A 6,000-nucleotide genomic window follows, 5' to 3' on the forward strand; every position below is an offset into this window, starting at 1 on the left:
CTTTAGTTCCGTAGACGAGGAAGAATGGGGTTTCACCGGTAGGCTTGGTCGCGGTGGTGCGGATGGACCAAAGTACTGACTGGAGCTCGTCGAGCCAGCCCTTGCCGCAGGCCTCGAGCTTCTTCTTGAAGGTCCTTGCCTTAAGACCTCTCAGGACCTCTGCGTTGGCTTGCTCGGCATGGCCGTTGCTCCTAGGGTGTGCCACTGAAGCGTAGCATATATGCATTCCAAGGTTAGTACAATATGTTTTGAAAAGGTTGCTAGTGAATTACGAGCCATTGTCGGTGATGATGCGGTTAGGGACCCCAAACCTGCTCATGATGCCCTTAATGAACTTGACTGTTGAGCCGGCCGGGATGGTGCGGACAGCTTCCACCTCCACCCACTTGGTGAACTTGTCGATGTCGAAGTAGAGGTGGCGGTAGCCCCCTGGCACTCGGGGAAATGGTCCCAAGATGTCCAGCCCCCAGACCGCGAATGGCCATGCGAGCGGGATAGTCTGAAGGCCCTGCGCTGGTTGGTGGATCTGCTTGCTATGGAATTGGCAGGCTTCACAGGATCTCACCAGCTCGATGGCGTCCTGGAGTGCTGCGGGCCAATAGAATCCACTGCGGAATGCCTTGCCCACAAGGGTGCGTGATGAAGATTGGTGTCTGCAATCCCCGCCGTGTATGTCCGGCTAGCAGCTCGAGCCCCCGTTCTCTGGAGATGCATCGCAGAGAAACATTGTTCGGCCACTTACGGTACAACTCACCATCCTGGATACAGTATGCGGTGGCCTGCTGGCGAGCCACGTGCTCTGCATCTTCCTCCTTCTCCGGCAGGGTCCCCTGAAACAAGTACAACTTGAACTCCTCGGTCCAGCACCCCTCCTGGGGCTCGAGCGTGAGGAGCAGACGAGCCCCTGAGGTCGGGCGGCAAGCAGGGGCACCTACCGTAGGGGATCGGGGGAGATCCTCCTGAGGAGATACTGACAGCTTGAAGAGCCGTTCCTCAAAAATGTCCGGCTCGTGAGGTAGGTGCCGAGATGCCCTTTTGGCGATGTTGTCCGCCTCCGTGTTTGTGTGTTGTGGCACGTGTTGCAATCCCAAGCCCATGAATTGCTTTTCCATCTTGCGTACCTCTTCCAGGTACGCCTCCATGTGCTCGTCCTTTGGGGTATACTCTTTGTTGGAGAAGTTGACGAGGAGCTGGGAATCACCCTGATGGTGAGGCGCTTCACCCCCAGCGCTGCTGCAGCTCTGAGGCCGGCGATCAGGCCCTCGAACTCTATGATGTTGTTGGAGACATTCTCACCTTGCTGGAAGCAGAGTTGCACGACGTAGAAAAGCTTGTCCTTGGTGGGCTAGATGAGCACTACTCCAGCCCCCATGCCCTGACATGGGAACGCGTCGTCGAAGTACATGATCCATCCATATGTCGCCTCATCTCCGGGCAAGAGGGAGCGGTCCTCGCATATTCCGCGGTTAGGGGTGTCAGTCCATTCCGCCATGAAATCTGCGAGGGTCACGCCCTTGATGACCCTGGTGGTGCTGAACTCCAGCTGGAAAGCCTGCAGCTCAATGTTCCACTCTGCGACCCTTCTGGCGGCATTAGGGCTCCGGAGTACTCTCTCCAATGGGTAGGCCGAGACGACCTTGATGGGGTGACCCTGGAAGTAATGGCGCAACTTTCGGGAGGCGACGAGGAGCACCAGCAAGAGCTTTTGCGGCATGGAGTAGCGTGCCTACGCCTCTCATAGCTCTGTGCTGACGAAGTAGACTGGATGCTCGACGAGGGAGGAGGTGTTGGCAAGGTCTTGTATCCCTTGAGGGTGTGGGCCTTCTAGAGTCTTGCTGTTTGCCGCATCAGCAACGACCCCATGAGACCCGCCGGTGGTGTGGTTGAGGCCTCAGGAGCTCCATCTTGGGGTTGTGGCGGCTTGTGTGGCGCCCCGCCGTGAGCCCTCGATCAGGCGCTCTTCTCTCAGCGCCACCAGAGCTGCGCTAGTGGAGTGAGGCGTTGCGGCCAAGTAGAGCACCAAGGGCTCAAGGGGGCGCGGTGCCACCATCACCGGTGGGTTGGTGAGGTATCTCTTGAGGTCTTGGAAAGCCGCATTAGCTTCAGGAGTCACCTCGAATGACCCCTTCCTTTTCATCATCTTGAATAACGGGAGGGTACGCTCCCCTAACTTGGAGATGAAGTGCCCCAGCGAGGTCACATAGCCCGCCAGCTTCTGCATCTCCTTGAGGGTTTGTGGTGGGATCATGTCTTCTATGGCTTTGACTTTCTCCGGGTTGGCCTCGATTCCTCTGTGTGACACCAAGAAACCCAGCAGCTTGCTGGAGGGGATGCCAAACACACACCTCTCGGGGTTGAGCCGCAGGTCCACCTTGCTCAGGCTGGCAAATGTTTCCTCCAGGTCCTCGATCAGGGTCCTTGCCTCCTGATATTTTACCATTATGTCATTGACGTAGGCCTCAGCATTCCTCCCAAGCTGTTGGCTCAGAGCGATATGCATTAGTCATTGGAAGGTGGCTCCAACATTACGCAGTACGAATGACATGCAGGTGTAGCAGTACACCACACACGTGGTCAGGAACATCTTCTTCTCTGCGTCTTGTACAGCCATCTTGATCTGGTGGTAGCCCAAGAAGGCATCCAAAAGCATAGCAAATCACACTTAGTGGTGGAGTCGATGATCTGGTCGATGCGCCGGAATAGGAAGGGGTCCTGAGGGCAAGCCTTGTTGAGGTTGGTGAATTCGACACACATGCGCTCCTTCCCGACCTTCTTGGGGACAATAACTGGGTCTGCCAGCCATTTTGGGTACCGCACCTCATGGATGACGCTGGCATCCTGCAGCTTGTGGGTTTCTTGGATGATGAACGCTTGCTTCTTGGTGGACTGCCGCCATGCCTTCTGCTTCACTGGGCATGTTTGGTAACACCCTCAGGTGGTGCTCGATTATCCCCCTAGGGACTCCAACCAGGTCCTTGGGTTCCCATGCGGACACTTCCTTGTTGGCGCCAAAGAAGCTGACTAATGCCCTCTCCTGGTCCGGAGAGAGGCCGACACCTATGGTGAAGGTGGCGCCAGATGCTCCGCCTTCGTAAACTGGTACTTGTTTTGTCTGAGCTCAATCTTGAGAAAACAATTGCGTCTTCTTGGCTAGCGCAGCCCCGGGGGCCTTCAGGGCTCCTTTCCCACTCGGCTACGTGGCTTCCGCCGTCTTGAACGTAAGCTTGAGGGCTAGCAGTGCAACCTTTGTGTCCCCTACCACCGTAAGGACGCCGCTGCTCCCTGGCATCTTCATGAGGTTGTAGGATGGGTGAGTTGCTTCCATGAACTTGGCTACAGCTGGGTACCCGAGGATGGCATTGTACGGGGGCTGATCCTGGCAACGTCGAAGTCGATAAGCTCGGTGCGGTGGTTGTCGTGGGTTCCGAAGGTGACGGGGAGGCGGATCTGCCCCAGGGGGCTGGCGGAGCCGTCGCCGACACCAGAAAAGGGCTTGGTGGGGCGGAGCCGGCCGTAAGGTACGTGGAGCAAGCTAAATACCTCCACAGAGAGCATGTTGAGGCCGGCCCCGCCATCGATTAGGGTGTTGGTGACTGTCACGTCGCAGATGGCGGGGGTGCAGAGCATCGGGAGTGCGCTTGCGCCCGCTGTGGAAGTGGGGTGGTCCTCTGAATCAAAGGTGAGGTTGGCCTTGGGCGCCGCCCAGCCCGGGGAGCCCCCGGCTGCACGCAGGCGGCACTCACTTGGCGGATGAATTGCTGACGTGGTGGTCCGAGGGTGGCGCTTGCGAGCCGCCGAGGAGGGCTGCGACGGCGTGGGGCACCCGCGCCGTGAAGCGCGCGATGAAGAGGCAGTGCAGCTCCTCCAAGGAAGCGACAGAAGATTCTGGCAAGTTGAGCAGCCAGGCGCATGGCACACCCATGAGGGCCATGGGGAGCCAGTTGGCCATGACCTTGTCGTCCCCGCCGGCTGCCTAAACTGCCTCTTCGTACGCCTGGAGGAAGCCAGCCGGATCTGCTGCGCCGTCGTAGTGGGACGGCAGCTCCGACCTGAACTTGAGTGGCCATTGCACCCGCTATAGAGCGGGGGCGAAAGCCCGTTGGCTCACGGCTCCCCCAAAGGTGCGTGATGGTCTGGTCAACATTGGAGCACCCGCCATTGGGGCCGGCAATGGAGTGCAGCAGACGGAGCGGCAGGTCTTCGACGTACCCCTACCTGTCGCACCAAATGCCGGATTACATGTTCCGCAAACCCTTAAGAGGTTCAAACTCTGGGTGCATGCGAAGATCCCACTCTCCCCAGTCTACCCACTCGCTTGTCTCACAGCCTAACGCGTCAAGCTCGAAGGAAACAGGACACGGCGGTTTACCTAGGTTCGGGCCACCTTGCGGTGTAAAACCCTACTCCTTCTTTGTGGTGGATTTTCCTCGAGGAGTTGTGGAAGAACTACTACAGTGGAAAACAACCTCAGAGGCGAGTTCTTGGGCTCAAGTGAGCTGGTGAGCTAGTGAGGGTGGAATGGATCCCATCCCCCTCCTTGGTGGTGGCTAGGTCCTATTTATAGTGGCCTTGGTCCTCTTCCCAAATGGAGGCGGGAAGGGATCCCACAACGGCCAAATTAGAAGGGAGACAACAAGTACATCTTATCCTGACTAAGGTGGTATTCGCCTGCAAAAGCCTTTGGTTGTGACGCTGTGGTGGGCTCGGCAATGACTTCCATCCTGGCGGTCTTGGTCTTGTTGCACGGGAATGGAAACCTTTGGCCGCTTCCTTGGGACTCCGCGCGTGCTTCTTGCCTCCTCTGCATTAAAGAGGCAACTGGCACACTGCGCCCTCTGGCGCCCGCCTGTCCTCGATCGTCATGGCTCACGTCACCCGAACCTCATGAGGTGAGCCTTGCATTGCAATCTCCGCTCCTCGGGAGCTAGCCTGAGGAGGACGATCCCCTTGGAGGTCTTGGTGTCATCCGCCTCGCGAGGCTTGGCCCCTCGTGAGGGTCTTGAGTTGTTGATGTCGACACTGGGCCGTACCAGGCCGTTGGTGGAGCCACGCCACGGGCTGTAGGCAGTCAAGTCTGGGTACCTCCATATCTAGAACGTCGACAACCCCCTTCCTCCTCCTACTCCGACACCAGCGACCACGCGGATGTCACCCGGGAAGGTGAAACCCGCGGTGCAAGTCACATGCTCCTCCTCTTCGCCTGCATTGGCGCTTGGTGCGTCCTCCATCGTCGAGGTGGGATACCTCGACCCTGTGCTCTCATAGACGGTGAGCGAGGACAATGAGTAGGGTGAAACCGTGATCTGGGCCGGCTCCACCGAGCAAAAGACCTTGGCGAAGACTGTCTATCCCTTCTTCCTCCAGAGCGTCTTCACGGGGCTCGTCCCGCCCCTTTCAGAGTTCTTATGGACCATCCTTGCGCATTACAACATTCGGGCCCTTCACCTTAAACCCAACTCCATCCTCCTCTTGTCCATCTTCGCTTTTTACTGCAAGGCTTTTGTGGGCGTGAGGCCCTCTGTGCCACTTCCCTGCCATTTCTTCAGCCTGTGGATGCATGGTCTGACGCAGCGCTCTGGTTGCATGTCCTTCGTTGCGGTCCACAAGGGGAACTTCGTCCTAAAGGCCGGGAAGAAGGTGGGTGGCTTCCGACACCGCGCGCTGGGTCTTCCTGGACACCAATGGCCTTAACCCGTCGCTGTTGCCGCCGTCCGAGCTGCCTGAACGGCTTGAGAGGTGGGGCCACGCCAAGCTTACCGACCCCAGCACAGCGCCCGTCTTGGCGAAGATAGACTAGGACATGGAGGCCAAGCAGCTGACGGGAGATGTGTTGGTGAAGGAGTTCCGGACGCAGCGCCTGGCGCCGCTCCAATCGCACACACGGACCATGTGGGAGTTTCAGGGCGCGTAGGACGACATCAGGCTCCGCCCTGCTAGCCTGACGGGTGAGGAGTTGGACAAGGGCATGGCCATCCTACTTGGCGGTGACCTGGGAGACCT

The sequence above is a fragment of the Triticum aestivum genome, chromosome 3B (genome assembly GCF_018294505.1).
Source record: "Triticum aestivum cultivar Chinese Spring chromosome 3B, IWGSC CS RefSeq v2.1, whole genome shotgun sequence".
Taxonomy (NCBI): Eukaryota; Viridiplantae; Streptophyta; class Magnoliopsida; order Poales; family Poaceae; genus Triticum; species Triticum aestivum.